The sequence below is a fragment of the Fundulus heteroclitus genome, unplaced genomic scaffold, assembly GCF_011125445.2.
Source record: "Fundulus heteroclitus isolate FHET01 unplaced genomic scaffold, MU-UCD_Fhet_4.1 scaffold_340, whole genome shotgun sequence".
NCBI classification, from domain to species: domain Eukaryota; kingdom Metazoa; phylum Chordata; class Actinopteri; order Cyprinodontiformes; family Fundulidae; genus Fundulus; species Fundulus heteroclitus.
This window is the reverse complement of record NW_023396750.1, coordinates 58,464-75,966: the sequence shown is the minus strand read 5'-3', so window position 1 is coordinate 75,966 and position 17,503 is coordinate 58,464. Positions and strand designations below refer to the sequence as shown.

General features: G+C 44.7%; 1 pseudogene; it reads left to right on the top strand.

Moving 5' to 3' along the window:
* The first annotated feature begins 1,787 nt into the window (after window positions 1-1,787).
* The window catches only part of LOC110367385, a 34,075-nt pseudogene continuing 18,359 nt past the window's right edge, over window positions 1,788-17,503 (top strand).

Genomic DNA, 17,503 nt, shown 5'->3' with positions numbered 1-17,503 from the left:
GGAGCAGTACACTTAGTATTCTAACACTAGCACCATACAGGGATCAACCAATGAATTGCACCTGGGGGATATAAAGTGGGAAGCACTAAAACTAAGGCGCACAGGTGCGAGATACATAAGAAGGGCCGCATACACTGATCCAGTTCACTTGTTTATTGAAACTTACAATCCAATAGTAAAAGTAATTAATCTTTTATTTCAGCAGTTTGTTCATAAAATGATTGCTTCTCAATATAAAACACTTGGCTAAAACACACACCATCAGGGGACTGAGGCCGTTCTGGGACGTGGACAACCAAGGAGGGGCTACACAAAAAAACACACCACCACTTACAGTGCACTGCAAATCAACTACCACCACCAAAGGGACCACCACCGCCACCAGGTTGGGGTCTCAGCCCCTGAAACCAGACAAACAATGATAAGAATTAATCTCAGGACACATGGACTTACAATAGCACAGTACAAAATAAATAAAATATATTGCACTTCTCCCAGTAACCCGTCATGGGTTACGTGTTGTAAATGTCCACTGAAAAGACAGCGCTCGCCCGATCAGAGCTCGCTGTATCCACGTGAGTAGTCCTTGGCTTCACTATGGGTGAACAGTCTTTGTATAAAGAGAACAACCGACGGTGTTCAAGGAGCACCGACCAGAGCCGACACAATATGGCACTACGCCGTATTGTCCAGTGCCACGCGTAACCACGGCAACGGCACTAGCGTACGTGCTATCAGCACGCAAGTATTCCCGTATGCACCCCGACAGTACAAAACGGCAGCATCTAGGTTAGAAATAGTAGAGGAAAGTTAGGATTACATTTTAAAAGTTCATGCACCAGCAACAGCCACTACTCACCATTCAAGGCACTAAAACATGCAAGCCATGCAGAGAGAGAAGCAGGGGAAGCAATCACCGCAGCCTGGAACAGAATATATACACAACTAAACATCTACAGACTCTAACAGCCAATCACGGGCCCGATCCCTCACCATTAAGACGTGGAGTGGCTCCTCGGTCCGCACATGTCTCCGCATGGGTCCGTACTACAATAAAGAGTAGTATTAGCGGACGACTCTACAGTTTAGGTTGGAGACGTTGGGATCTCCTTACCTGCTGCGGGCTGCGGACAAACGCGGAAGTGAATGCCGGGGGGCAAGCCCTCGCGAGAAGTTGAACAGGGGAAACAGCAACCAAGCCAGTGCTTTTATGGCCTGACCAATCACCAGGCAGCCAATAAGAACCCCGTCCCTTAAGTGGCCAAGCCTACATGGCGCATTACCACAGTAGGAACCTTCACTCAGGAGGGAGAAGACATGGGTCAGAGTTCAAACAGGATCATTAATGGTATCTCTCCATCTCAGACCTGAGCAGTAGGATTAAACCATTTATATTTTTAGGAAGAGACCTGAACCTGGATCAGAACTTGGATCTGAACCAGGAGCCAGCTGCCTGTCCTTCAAGAGTGACATGTCAAGTGGACGATTAACTGATTTTAAATCAGACCAACCTTTGGGAACAAAGAGGTGAGCTGGATTTTGTAACTTTATCCTCCATCCCAGCATGACTTCAGCATTTTTTAGCTCACATTTCAGAAATAAAAGACCATTTTCTGTTTTGCTACTGCATTTTTTCGACACATTTTATGGCAGCAAGTTTGTGACATCATTTCCTCTGACATTGTGTAAAATCTGGGTATTGAAGCAGCCTGAATATCAACCACATTAAAGTAATATGAAATTAGACATTTGCCTGTAAATGTGACCTGGTCACATGAGAGTGAAAAATGTCCAAGTCTCAGATGTTTCTGAGTCTCTAAGGTTCTTGTTCTTCATCTCAAACACTGTTGGTAGGAACCTTCACTCAGGAGGGAGGAGACACGGGTCAGAGTTCAAACAGGATTATAAGCGGTATCTCTCCATGTCATACATGAACACTTAGGATTAAACCATTTATATTTTTAGGAAGAGACCTGAACCTGGATCAGAACTTGGATCTGAACCAGGACCCAGCTTCCTGTCCTTCAAGAGTGACGAGTCAAGTGGACGATTAACTGATTTTAAATCAGCCCAACCTTCATCTACAAAGAGGTGGGTTGTGTTGAATGTGTCACATTTGTAATTTCGCAAACACAATTGTACCATGTAATTGGTTTGAATCCTGGATCATGGGAAATGTTTTAGTGACTGCCAGGTTAACTGGCCCCTCTAATTTTTTCGTGTCCTATCTAGCAATGTGGCAATAGGAATTGAAGTCTCAGAAGGCTCCCTTCACCCCCTCTCGCAATTAGACATTGAGGGTTCTGGGTAGTTGCTTGGAGGGGGGCGCTGGCACCAGCTTCCTTCCGGAGGGGGGGTGGGGTGGGGTGGGCTGTGCCGTGCACCCCTTTCGGTGCTCCCAGTTTTAAACACACTTGAGAACAACATGCAACAACACAACATCTGAGCGGGCGTAGGGAGGATCGGGGGTCTTTTGCACACCCCCGATCTCCGATCGCGGCACGGAGTATGGGGCCTGGAGGAGGTGCGGGCCACTGGGTCCGGGGTCTTGGCGGGGGGCTGCTGTGGGTAGCCAGCGGCTTGCCGGGTCTGGGGCTAACGCCTCTGCTCTCCCCAGAAAGGGGTGGGGGGCAGGGGTGGCTAGGGTAAGGTTGGGGAGGGAGGGGGTTTATTAGGTATTCAGTGGGTGAGGGGGGTTCTGGTCGGGTGTCCCGTACGGGTCGTGTTGGCCCCCCCTCTTTGGGGGGCCTGGTCCTGGGGGCGTCTGGTCAGGGGGCGGGACCAGGAGTCAGGCACAGGCAGTCGTATAGTTGAATTGTGGTGACGACCCCCCCCACTTGGGATTTTGGATGTGAGTGTCATGTGGGAATGTGTGTACAGCGTCCTTTTTTTGTGTCTGTGTGTGGTGAGTGGGGCACTAGGGAGGGATGGTGTGAATTAGTTTTTTTTTTTTTTTTTTTTTTTTTTTTCCAGGTTCGGGTCCGGTCTGCTCCCTCTCCCAAGAACATCTCAAGTCTCCGATAGGTGTGGAGCCCATCCCCCCACGTCCTGCCCTCCTCCGCTGCGCTGGCAGGCGCCTTGGCCCTCTGGCGCGTTGACGGTCCTCGGGTTTGGGGTGGGTTCCCGGGTGGATGCCGGCCCATTCCCAGTGGCGGCTTCGCGGCCTGGCCCCCCGGGGAGCGGCCGGGGCCCCCGCAGTGGGGGCGGGGCGCCCCTGGGGCCTCTGGCCCTCAGGGCCCATGGCCGGGACCACTTCAGCGCGGGTGGCTGCCGGCGGAGCCCACGGGCTCGTCCCCGCGGCTCTTGGGGGCGTCGGCATTGCGGTGACTGGGGGATTTCCTCGGGGTCGTCTCTCCTCTTTCCTCGGGGGTAGGGTTGCAGATTTCCTGTGATGGCCCCTCTTGGGCGCACTGCTTTGGGGGCCCCTTTGGGAGTCCGGGGTTATGGGTCCCCCGACCCCTGCCTCTGTACTCGGGGAAGGCGGGTCTTTGGTTCTCCACAACCACTATTGAGCTATTTCCTTTTGGATAATTTTCACCTAAACTAGTGCACTCTCACAAACTCCCACAGGTGCAGGGTTCCAGGTATTAAGTGTTCACTTATATACAGAAAGCCTGTAATTTATTTATTTATTTTCTTTCACTTTCTTTTTTCAGGTATCACATTACACATGTCAGATTAAATAATAATACATATGATTTAGCAATGGCGTCAAGGTGTTACTCGATTGTATCTGTTGCTTTATGTCTGTTGGTTGTGCTGTTCTTTTTGTGTCTCTTTCCAGGTGATGGAGCAGACAGAGGACGTTTTATCATTCTCTCCCTTTTATCTCTTCTTTCTTTCACCTCTTCTCTTTCTTTTTTTTCTCTTCTTGTTCTTCCTTTACTCTCCTACTTTCCCATTGTAGTGTCCATATAATTTGAAATTCTCCCTGCAGGAATCACAATAAAGCTATTTACATGCACAAATCAAGCGGAGCACAATGGCGTAAGCTGTTTGCTACACTTGTGAAAGCAAAATCTGTCGAGCTCTATTTGGCATTAAGACATCAATTCTTATTGCCACATTGCTAGACAGGACACTGGGGGAAAAAAAAGAAGAAAAAAAAAGGAAGGTGGAGAAGGTGGCTTCTCCATGGAAGTTCATGGGTGGTGGCTAAGGTGGTGGTCTGCTCCCGGGTGGATATACTGAATGTCTCCCTTGGTTCTCTGGATGTCCATGGGCTACTCAGCTCTCTTGGTGCACTTACCAGTATGACAGACGGTGGGATTTAATATATGACAGATGAGTGTACTTACCATTATGTGGGGGAAAGAGAGCTTCTTTGCGGGGTGGAGATGCTGAATTTCTCACCTGGATCTCTGGATGTCCAAGGGCTGCTCAGCTCTCTTGGTGCACTTACCAGTATGACAGACGATGGGATTTAATATATGACAGATGAGTGTACTTACCATTATGTGGGGGAAAGAGAGCTCTTTTGCAGGGTGGTTATGCTGAATTTCTCCCTTGGATCTCCGGATGTCCAATGGATGCTCAGCCCTCCTCCATGTTGGGGAAAGATAGCTCTTTTGCGGGGTGGATATGCTGAATTTCTCCCCTGGATCTCTGGATGTCCATGGGCTGCTCAGCTCTCTTGGTGCACTTACCAGTATGACAGATGGTGTGATTTAATATATGACAGATGAGTGTACTTACCATTATGTGGGGGAAAGAGAGCTCTTTTGCAGGGTGGATATGCTGAATTTCTCCCTTGGATCTCTGGATGTCCGTGGGCTGCTCAGCCCTCCTCCATGCGGGGAAAGTTAAGGGTTGTACCCATCTGTCACGTGTGTCGCCCTAACCGGGTATCACTGTGTATATGTATGTGAGCTTATGGTTAAGTTAAGGGTTGTACCCATCTGTCACGTGTTGCGCCCTAACCAGGTATCACTGTGCATATGTATGTGAGCATATGGTTAAGTTAAGGGTTGTACCCATATGTGCTCATCCCTCCTCCATGCAGGGAAATAGAGCTCTTTTGCGGGGTATATATGCTGCATGCTTCCCCCCTGGTTCTCTGGATGTCCAATGGATGCTCAGCCCTCCTCCATGCGGGGAAAGAGAGCTCTTTTGCGGGGTGTATATGCTGCATGTTTCCCCCCTGGTTCTCTGGATGTCCAATGGATGCTCAGCCCTCCTCCATGCGGGGAAAGAGAGCTCTTTTGTGGGGTGTATTGTCAACCGCATTTAGTTAGGGTTTCAGCCTGTATAAGGGAGCAATGTGTGACAGTCAGGTATGAAATAGTATTGTCTTAGTTTAACATGGTAACTGTATAGGTTAGGGGTTGCTGTCCATAAGGGAGTAATGTGTGACATTACGATCCTGGTTCTCCACACCCCTTGGCCTGCTATTGGTCGCTTAATAATTATTCCTATGTCATCAGTGACGTCATTGACCATTAGAAAAATTGAAAAAAACTATTAGCCAAGGCTGGTTTTGAACCTGGCTCCTCTGGGTGGTAGCGTGGCACACTATCCACTTGGCTACACCCCTTAGGCCCTATAAAAGTGAGACGCATGTTCCCTATGAACGTCAGTATCGCCATTGTAATCATTAAATGTTTATGTGCTCAGCCACACCCCTTGGCCTGCTATTAGTTGCTTAATAATTATTCCTATGTCATCAGTGATGTCATTGACCATTGGAAAAATTGAAATAATCTATCAGCCAAGGCTGGTTTTGAGCCTGGCTTCTTTAGGTGGGAGGCAATCTTGCTATCCACTCGGCTACACCCCTTAGGCCCTATATATAGAGGGCTCATGATCCTTATATCCTTATGTATTCCTCTCACATGTCAATGCTCCCGTCTGTCATATAGTTAAGGGTTGTACCCATCTATCACGTGTTGCGCCCTAACCGTTTATCACTGTTTATATAAAGTGTTATACCCATCTGTCACAAGTTGCACCCTAACCGGGTGTGTACCCATCCCCAATCTGTCATAAGTTAAGTCCCACCGTCTGTCATAATGGCAAGTGTTATACCCATCTGTCACAAGTTGCACCCAAACCGGGTGTCACTGTGTATATAAAGTGTTGTACCCATCTGTCACAAGTTGCACCCTAACCGGGTGTGTACCCATCCCCATCTGTCATAAGTTAAGTCCCACCATCTGTCATAATGGTAAGTGTTATACCCATCTGTCACAAGTTGCACCCTAACCGGGTGTCACTGTGTATATAAAGTGTTGTACCCATCTGTCACAAGTTGCACCCTAACCGGGTGTGTACCCATCCCCATCTGTCATAAGTTAAGTCCCACCATCTGTCATAATGGTAAGTGTTATACCCATCTGTCACAAGTTGCACCCTAACCGGGTGTCACTGTGTATATAAAGTGTTGTACCCATCTGTCACAAGTTGCACCCTAACCGAGTGTGTACCCATCCCCATCTGTCATAAGTTAAGTCCCACCGTCTGTCATAATGGTAAGTGCAACCATCTGTCAAATGTTAAATCCCACAGTTTTTCATGACGCCATCTGCTGGTGAAAAGGTGGGATTACAACCCTAACCACCCATTTTATGGCGATCGGGAGCAATTAACTGAGTTTTTGAGTGAACTTTGCCCTCTTTGGGGGGCTGTCACAGGGGCACGAGGGGTGTTAAAAATTGGGGTCCCCTTGCAGATGGATGACGAGGGATGGGGCTATTATGTGAGCCATGCCCTGTGACCCTGTGACCTTTGGTATGGCCCCCAGGATTTTTCAAAAATCGCCAAAAAGTGCTCCCCTTTGTCAAAAAAAGGCCAGTCCCAGTCCCCTAAATAGGGGAATGTGGAAATTTTAATAATTGGATGGAGTTGACTCTTTTATACTAACACAGTCCTCTTGTAGCCAGGTTTCTGTGTGACAAAATAAATCAATCTGATTATCAGAAATCAATTAATTAACTAACAAAGTCTTTGGGGGGAGAGACCTTATATCTAATAGACCACATTTAATAGTTTTATTTTTTTGGTTCAAGGTGAACTGTATTGATTTTTATTAGATTTTTATGATTTGTTTCTTTTAGATCAGTTTTTGATCTGTTAAGTTTTGGCCGTGGGAAAGACACCGTCTCAATAGGATAATGGGTGGGTAACAGTACAGAATCTGCAGAGAGGTGTGTTAAACTACGGCTCTGCTTCCTGGTCTGGACCCTGGGTTGTCAGCATTTAGGAGAACTAATAAATCCAGCCAGATCCCTAGAAAGAAGAGCTGCACCATCCAAAGTAGGATAGATGCCGTCTGTCCGGATCAGACCAGGTTTTTTCCCCAGAAAGTTCTCCAGTTATCAATGTAGCCCACGTCGTTTTCTGGACACCACCTAGAAAACCATTGGTTGAATGATGACATGCGGCTAAACATGTCATCACTGGACCCCATCAGGCAGGGGACCAGAGAAATTACCGAATCCGACATTGCTTTAGCAAACTTACACACTGAAGCAACACCAACTTTAGTGACCTCCGATCGGCGTGACCTGGTGTCATTACCGCCAGCGTAATGACACCCGGTTACGATAATATTCTCTTAATGTATCATATAATCAGCTATAATTTCAAAATATCAAATGTTTTTCTTGTTGGAATCATCACTAAATGAGCAATAAGCAAAATGTCATTGTTTTAGATGGAAAGGACTAAAAAATTTTGTTTGGTAAAAAAGAAACTGAATTGAAAGAAGTACAGTAGAAGAGAGACACTTATCAGAAGGGGAAAATACTGTGCAATTATTGAATGATAATAAGGCATATTCAGATAAAACATGATGTAAGTGATTGTGCAGTTTGCATTAATGTACCAGACAAACAAACCCTGAAATGCTGAAAGTTTGCAAGTAGTCATTAGCATGTGATAAACTGTAAATATTATCTATTGGATCAAGAACCTGTGGAACCACTACTATGTTTGTAAACATGTAAAATATTAAGAACAGGACTGGTGGTTTATTTGATTCCCAGCGGGGGGCAATAGCCCTCACAGCTTTAGGAAAGAAGCGTTTTTTAATTTTTTATTTAATGTTCTTGAACCGCTTCCCTGATGGAAGTGGGTCAAACAGTGCATTGTCCTGGTGGTAGGGATCTCTGATGACATGTCTGGCCCTTTACTGGCTTGTGCATAATAAACCGTGCCCAGATATTGTAGACAGAATCCCAGTTAATAAAGTTTATTAGCAGTTGAGTACAATGTCCAGTCTGTTTCAGTTTCCTGAAAAGAAGAGCCCTTGTGACTCTGCTGTCAGTAACAATGGAGGTGTCATGCACCCCCAAACACTAATGAATTAAATTTTATTTCAAGGCACTTTATAAAGTCATCCAATCAAATACTCCAGACAGATTGGTCAAAAAGTTCTCTATCTAAGGAAACCTAGCAGATTGCATTGAACCTTGACAGGCAGCATTTACTCCTCCTGAAAGAGCGGAGAGGCACAGTGGACAGGGTTCATGTGACCAAGTACTCCCTGACACCCAGCAATAGCTTCTTACAACCCAGGAAAGTGACGGTGGGCCCTTGATTTGCATCTGACTTAGAATGAATGATTTTTTAGAATGACTTAGAACTTCCACAGGTATGTCTAGGAAAGAAACATGGTTAGACTCTGAGAAACTGGGCAAGCTGGGTCATTTAGATGATGAAGTTGGATGGTGTCACAGCTAAACACTATAAGTCAGGTCAGATAAACCTACAATGAAGAGAAAAAAAGACAGAGCAAACCTAAAGTTTAAAGCTGAAATAAAACAAACACTCAACAGAGTGAGAGAGATAGATCTTCCAGCAGCCTAAGGTTTTGATGTAATCAAGACATGCCTGTAGTAAAAGTAATTGATTGGATTTGTCGGTATTTATGAGTAAATATAGCTGACCATCTTCAGCATAACAGTGGAAATTAAGCTGTCTGATTATTTTACCAATCGGGAGCATATATATATAGTAAAGAGAATTAGCCCAAGGACTGAACCCTGTGGTACTCCACAAGTAACCCTAGAGTTTGAAGAAGATTTATTTACATGAACAAATCTCATATTTCTATTGGAGAAATAAGATTTAAAGAAGCCTGGTGCTGTTCCCTTAATCCCCTTGTCCTTAAAACAGTTTTACAGATCAAACTCAAGTTGTTAAAGCAAAACACAAATGTAGTAAGTTGTGAGTCTTGTCATATACATCTTGCCAAACAGCAGAGTTAACTTTCCAGTCTCTCTGTACTGAGGTTGAGCCGTCACAAACATATTTGAGACCTTGTAAGGCATGCACAGGTGAAACTATTTTTTCAGAGCAATTAATTTGTTTGAATTTACATTTGACTGTTTTTGTTGATGTAATTCTACACTTTGCCTTTACTTTATGTGAAGCAGTTCTGATTATTTTGTGTTAAACTTATTTTGTGTTGTGTTATCTAATTTGAGATTCAGCTTTGCAAGCAGGGACACAAACTTTGTATTTTTAAATCACATCTCCTTCACTCCTAAACATGCAGCAAAATGAAAACAATTAATAGTGTAGAGATAATGCGAGATAATTCTTCTTGGTTCCTTCAAAGGGTGGACGAGCAGACCTCCAAGGTTTCCAGTGGTCCGTCTGCCCAGCAGCATCAAACACAGCTGGACTCCATATTTATGGTACGTACATGAACAACAAGCAGTTGTCCTTTGGTTCTGTTCAGTCATCTCCATGCTGGACTTTGTAGATCAATGGACTCTAAGTCTGTCCAACATGGATCTGATGTTTGATCTATAATCTCTGTCTGGTGGCTCACTCGTGTATTATTTTGTTTCAGACACTCAAAGACAACATTTTCACTTTTGTGGAGAATGAGCTGAAGAACATACAGACAGTTCTCAGCATTGATGACAAAGAAACCTTAAAATGCCAGAGAGAAGGTGAAGTGCTGGAGGATGAAGATGAAAAACAAAGGAACAGCAGAGAGGCATTTCTGAAGATCACTGTAAACTTCCTGAAGACGATGAATCAAGAGGGGCTCGCTGACCTTCTGCAGAGCAGTAAGATTTAGCCAAAGCTTCATAATGTCAGCCAAAATGTACATATTTTTAAGATGTACTGGAAATGATAGGGACAGATACACAAGAACAGACAAATTGGGAAATCAGCAGTCATTGCCTGCATCATGGTGTTTCATTCAGTGAAGCTGTTGCTAGTGCTCAGCCCCACCCTGGGGCTGAGCACTAGCAACAAGCTCTAGTTTGTGCCAGAATAGCTTCAACCGTGATTATAAAAGTGTACCATTTTCAGGTTTTCCCCCAGAAAACTGGCTAAGCCTGGTGGTAGGTGCTGCTTGGGCGACCCAACCTGTTTTTATTTAAAAAATGTAAAAGTTGACAGGAGATTTTAAAATATAACCATTTAATTGTGTGTTAATACAAACCGTTGACATTACTCCAAACACAGTCTTACCAAAAGGTACACTCTTGAAATATAATGAGCTGACACAGGTGAGTAGGATTACAAGGTGGCAGACAGGGATGAAACACAGGGGAAAAAACTTGTTAGAAACAAGAACCTACCAGATAACTAGATCAAAGCACAAACACCCAAGGATCATGACATAATTAAACACAAAAAAATACAATGAAAATAAACATTAATTTTTTGCACTTAAATGTATAGTGGATGATCTTATTCAACTTCAAGTTGTCGGGGGATCATCCTGTCTATTGGTTGTCCCACATACAGATCATTGTAATGTCCTCATCTAAATCCAAAGGGCATGCTAGCTTCTTCTTGCTGTGCACACCACTTTTAGCATTTATGTATCAAGGGAGCTTAGGTTTTAGCAGTTCATTGTAGCTCCACTACACAAAATGTGTACTTTGATAATGGCAGAGAGTCATGAGAAGTAAACTGTCTGACAAGTTCATGAGAAGAAGAGTCTTCTCATAAACAAGGTACTGGACAGGACTGGTTTGACTTGACAAACATGAAAGACAGGATGGTCACAAAGATGGGAAGGAAGTCTGAGGTGAACAGATGAGGGACTGATGATGATGTCTGCTTTGAATGGACCAAGGAACCTGGGTGCCAACGTCTTGGAGTAGGCCTTGAGTGGGAAGTTCATGGAGGATTATCCACACCTCCTGGCCAGTTGTATACATGGGTGCTGGAATTCTCTTCTTGTCAGCATACTTATTTTTTGGGCTGAAATACGTTGAAGAGCTGCCTTGGTTCAGTCCCGGGTTCTTTTACAGATCCGTGTACGACTCTTGACAGATGGGGAACAGATGTTAGAAAATTAATATGGTAGGAGTGATGGTTGGTATCCCAAGGATGCTTCAAATGGGGAGACACTGGTCATTACATAGATGTGGCTGTTATGAGTGCACTTCACCCAGGACAGATGTTGACTGCAAGAAGTTGGATTGTCCATCCAGAGATAGTGGAGGATGTTTTATGGCTCTTGGTTCAGGTGCTCACATTTGCCATTCGTCTCGGTGTAAAAACCAGAAGAGAGCTGGACAATGGCCTCGAGGGAGTTGCAGAAGTCCCATCATACTTGAGATATGAATTGAGGTCCCCTATCTAAAACAATTTTGGAGAGGGTCCCAGGGAGACAGAAGATGTGGGTGAACAAGAGTCTGGCAGTTTCAGCAACACAGGAAAGCTTGGTGATAAGGTTGGAGGTTTTGGAGCAATGGTAGATTATAAGTATAACTTCCTTGCCTTCAGATGTTGGTAGGCTGGTGACATGATCCAAGGCAATGTCTCCCCTCCCAGTTCAGCCTTTTCTGATTGTCAGGTCATCTGTTTTGTTACTTCAACCTGTTTTCACCAGCCTGCTTTTAAGCCTTCAATTTCACCAGTAAATTAATCACTTTTATTATGTGGCTACCCAGCTCTTGTCTGTGGTTTGGTCCTGCAAAAAACCCGATACAGACAAAATGACAACTATAGCCCCTTACCAACTTTCAGAGGGAAAACTTGTGGTCCACTATCTCACAGTCAGAATAACCAATCTAGTCCTGCTGAATCCAAAATGACACAAATGGTTTAAAAGTCTTTTTCAACACTCTGGAGTAAGCATTCCCAAGGAGGTGGAGAAGTCTGACATCTTGAATGTTGGTACTCTTGATACTCTTTTTTTTCAACAAATTGGCACTATCCTCCATTTTTCCACAGTATTTCAGAGCATCCACTCACATTTTTTATAAAGAACAAAGATATGTATTCCTTTATTGTCATGCAATGGGTAAATTTAGGTGTGACAGTGGCACACAAAAAAGGCAGTTATACACAATCACCAGCAATGAAAAGAAAAAGAAAAAAGAACAAACAAATCTAAACCAAATAAACACGGTTGTGTGGTCCTCAAAATACTCCTCCTTAACACCTCATTCAATCCTACTTAAACCAAACCCTCCTGAGCGAATGCCTAGTTCTCCATAAAAAAGTTTCAAAAGTGTTTGCCTGAACTTTCTTATTAACACCCATAAGGCTTTTTTCCGTAGCTTCATCAGATGTCTTCCACTCCCCAGGTTTTGTTTGCAATTAGACACTGCATTCTAATGGTCACTTAGAATCCATCAGCTCTTTTCAGAGTTGTCCAAAATGACCTGTTTCAGCTTTATATTTTAATCAGTGCTGTAGAAAAACTGTCCACCTACAGTTTTTCTACACAATCCTATAAAATTCAAGCACAAGAAAATATAAACATGTCCAGAATAATGTCTTATGCTCCTTGATTAGCTTGCCCTCCTGCCCTTGATATGTTTGGGTTTGATGGTGTCTGGTTGTTACCTTGAGCAATGTTGGAGTGCAGTTGTTAACTCTTAAAACTTCCCTGTCTGAGTATCTAAACTATTTCATGGTAATTCAAAATTAGTTGATGTTTAGCCTTAGGTAACCTGGTAATAAGTCTGTCTGTGGAACTCTTATGTTTGAACATAGTGGTTTTATGGGAAACCATCCCTAGTTCATAAAAGACAGCTCTCAGATTAAAATCTGTTAATTTTCCATTGATGCGGTTACAATATATAACCATTAAGCCATATTGTAATGCCAAGAATGGACATGTTCAGGCCAACACCCGAATCCAGTCTCCTTTGTAAGGAACGGAGACTGGACCCAGTAAACAACCAAGACAAGGTCAGTGACGCTTTCAAGTGTTTATTTAATGGCAGTCGCACGGCAACCCGAGCGGCTCACGTCTGCAGGAACCCTGGAGGCAGAGCAGCTGGTTAATGACCAGGAAATGCTGGCGTTTGATGGACAGAGGAGTAGCCACTAACCTGGAGAGTCGGGTAATCCGAGCGCTGGCTAGTAACGAGGAAGCGGGGCAGAGAAACGGGGGTCCGGGGAAGGAGCCGAGGGGTAGGAGTCCAGAGAGGGTCCAGGGACGGATCCAGAGCGGGTCGGGGTCCAGTCCAGGTCCTTAGTCCGGCTGAGTTCAGAGGTTCACAGGGGTTAGTCAGATGCGGTTACTCACAAACAGATCGGGGTCGGGCAACAGGCAGGCAGTCCAGTTCCGGTGGAATCCGAAATCCAGAGAAGGTCCGAGGGATAGTCCAGAGCGGGTCGGGGTCCAGTCCAGGTCCTTAGTCCGGCTGAGTTCAGAGGCACACAGGGGTTAGACAGATGCGGTTACTCACAAACAGATCGGGGTCGGGCAACAGGCAGGCAGTCCAGATTCAGAGGTCCAGGATGAGTCCAGTCCGATGCAGAGGACCACGGGCTGATCGGTGGGAGTCCAGACCGGCAACAGAGCTTGAAAGGGGTTAGGCAGACTCAGAGACAAAAAACAGATCAGGTCGGGCAACAAACAGGCAGGCAGGCAGATAATAGAGAATGCTGGATAGTCTCACCGAGGTGGCACAAGACGTTCTGGCACTTTTGCTTGGACAGAAGGCTGAATAAATGGAGCTGGAGACAGGTGGATCAGATGAAGGCTGATTGAGGACTTGGCAGAATTTGGGCAGGTGTGTAGGGTGGATGATCAGCCCAGCAAAAGTACTGAGATCATTACATCCTTAGGCCAGAGTTGCAATGAGCGACCCAACCAGGACCTAAGGCAACAGACGGCATTTACATTTACATTACTCTTGTCTACATATATACCTGGGGGTTTTAGATTTGTTTTTTCATTTTTCCTTCCTTTGGTTTCTTCATATTTTTAGGCAGAAAGAAGAGTATTTTAATTAAAAATGTGAAATGTATTGTTTTTTGATTTCAGGATTTTATGTTATGTGCAAGGAAAAACTCAAATCTAACCTGAAAAAGAATAATCCTATGTTTATGTTCATCCAGGGCTTCTTCCCTCAGCTTTTGAGCATATCCTTAAAAACACCTTCAAGAAGAAGTTCCAGTTTGTGTTTGAGGGCGTCGCTAAAGCAGGAAGTCCAACCCTCCTGAACCAGATCTACACAGAGCTCTACATCACAGAGGGAGGGACTGGAGAGGTCAATGATGAACATGAGGTCATACAGATTGAAACAGCATCCAGGAAACCACACAGACCAGAAACAACCATCAGACAAGAAGACATCTTTAAAGTCCTACCTGGAAGAGATCAACCAATCAGAACAGTGATGACAAAGGGAGTCGCTGGCATTGGGAAAACAGTCTTAACCCAGAGGTTCCTGCTGGAATGGGCTGAAGGCAGAACCAACCAGAACATCCACTTCATATTTCCATTCACCTTCAGAGAGCTGAATCTGCTGAAAGAGAAAAAGTTCAGCTTGGTGGACCTTGTTCATCACTTCTTTACTGAAACCAAAGGAATCTGCAGCTTTAAAGACTTCCAGGTTCTGTTCATCCTTGATGGTCTGGATGAGAGTCGACTTCCTCTGGACTTCCAGAACCAGGAGATCCTGACTGATGCTACAGAGTCCACCTCAGTGGATGTTCTGCTGACAAACCTCATCAGGGGGAACCTGCTTCCCTCTGCTCGCCTATGGATAACCACACGACCTGCAGCAGCCAATCAGATCCCTCCTGAGTGTGTTGGCATGGTGACAGAGGTCAGAGGGTTCACTGACCCAAAGAAGGAGGAGTACTTCAGGAGGAGAATCAATGATGATGAAGAGAAGGCCAGAAGGATCATCTCGCACATCAGGGCATCAAGAAGCCTCCACATCATGTGCCACATCCCAGTCTTCTGCTGGATCACTGCTACGGTTCTGGAGAAGATGTTGGAGACCAACAAGAGGGCAGTACTACCTAGGACCCTGACTGAGATGTACATCCACTTCCTGGTGGTTCAGACCAAAGTGAAGAAGATCAAGTATGATGGAGGAGCTGAAACAGATTCACATTGGAGTCCAAAGAACAGGAAGATGATTGAGTCTCTGGGAAAACTGGCTTTTGATCAGCTGCAGAAAGGAAACCTGATCTTCTATGAATCAGACCTGGCAGAGTGTGGCATCGATGTCAGAGCAGCCTCAGTGTACTCAGGAGTGTTCACACAGATCTTTAGAGAGGAGAAAGGAGGACTGATCCAGGACAAGGTGTTCTGCTTCGTCCATCTGAGTCTTCAGGAGTTCCTGGCTGCTCTTCATGTCCACCTGACCTTCATCAACTCTGGGGTCAATCTCATGGAAGAACAGGAAACAAAGTCGCTGTCATCCATGTCATTAAATAAACGAGACCCCTCACATCTTTACCAAAGGGCGGTAGACAGAGCAATAGAGAGTCCAAATGGACATCTGGACTTGTTCCTCCGGTTCCTCCTGGGTCTTTCCCTACAGACCAATCAGAGACTCCTACAAGGTCTGCTGACACAGACAGGAAGTAGCTCAGAGACCAATAAGGAGACAGTTCAGTACATCAAGGAGAAGATCAGTGAGAACCTGTCTGCAGAGAAAAGCATCAATCTGTTCCACTGTCTGAATGAACTGAATCATCGTTCTCTAGTAGAGGAGATCCAACAGTCTCTGAGTTCAGGAAGTCTCTCCACAGATAAACTGTCTCCGGCTCAGTGGTCAGCTCTGGGCTTCATCTTACAGTCATCAGAACAAGATCTGGATGTGTTTGACCTGAAGAAATACTCTGCTTCAGAGGAGGCCCTTCTCCGACTGTTGCCAGTGGTCAAAACAACAGCCAAAGTTGTGTAAGTTTATATACAGAAATGTAATCTAACCTTTGTTTATCAATAATGTTTCAATGTTACATGTGTTACATGGTAACACATGGTACTCTCTTTCTCTCTCTCTCTGTTGAGAGAGAGAGAGAGAGAGAGAGAGAGAGAGAGAGAGAGAGAGAGAGAGAGAGAGAGAGAGAGAGAAATAGCCTTTAGGGTTTAATAAGACTCGTACTGAGTTCGAAAAGTCAGTCCTTCCAAATTAAATGATTTACTGTGTTGTAAAAATTAGTCACTCAAAGCATCTTTGATGATGCTTTCATGCCTGCAGCAAATTATGTGCAGTAAACTTAAGCCTTCATATACATAACTGTTGTTAAGATTTGGGCCCGTTCCATTCCCCACAGCCCGTCTCACCCGGTTCGAAAATTTGGCAGCAAAGGACAAACAAATTATCAGAGACAAACATTTCTAACATACTGGTATTTATTACATTTGGAATTCCAAAAGGAGACAAAAACTTATGTTACCATATCGCCGTATTTAGCATATTTACCCGGCATCCTACCTCATGGTGTTGCAAGCTTTTTTTCTACTTTACACCACCCGAACACATCTTTTAAAAGATTGACCCTCACAGTTAGTTTGGGGGGGGTGTGGGCCCAGACATTGAGGCTCCAGGTCCTATCTGCTCCAAAACAAATGATATCTGTTCTCCTAAGAATCTTTGTGACGTAAGGCTGATTTAGCACCCAGATGTCCTATCAGGGGTCAACCCAGATGACCTCAGGAACCATAAAATAGCTTTCAGACCTTAAAAACAAACACCCTAAGTGGCTGCACGTGTTATCCCTCAGAGTTAACCCCCACCTTCTGTAAACAGTTTAGAGATTAAAAGGTAACTCTTATTGTTTTCCATCAAAATGCCTGATTAATATAATAAATAATCATATATTTTCATAGCACTGTCCATGTCCATGAAGTTAAGAGTGTGCAAATATGCATTCACTGTAGTGATATTGTGATAACAATATCACTACAGTGAATGCAGTGAATGATTCACTACAGTGAATGATTGTGGTATAACAGACTCAGTCTTTTTAGCAGGGGGCGACTGCCCACACAGATCTTGTGAAGAAGCTGTTTTTGAGTCTGTTCATTTTGGATTTGATGTTCCTGAAACGTTTACCTGATGGGAGAGGGACAAACATTGCCCGGGTGGGTGAGAGCTGTGGCAATTTATCTGACGGTTCTTTTGACTTGTGCTGCAAAATTTGAGTCTACATCCTGCAGATGGCATCCCACAATCCCCTGTGCTGTCCTCAAAACCCATGCTAAGTCCTTCAGCTCCTGTACTGTGCAGCTCTCATACCCCACAGTTATGCTGAGACCAGTCCCTTTCAGTTTCCCAAGGACTATGAGCTGTTGTTGGGCCTTCTTCACCAGGTGGGAGGTGCT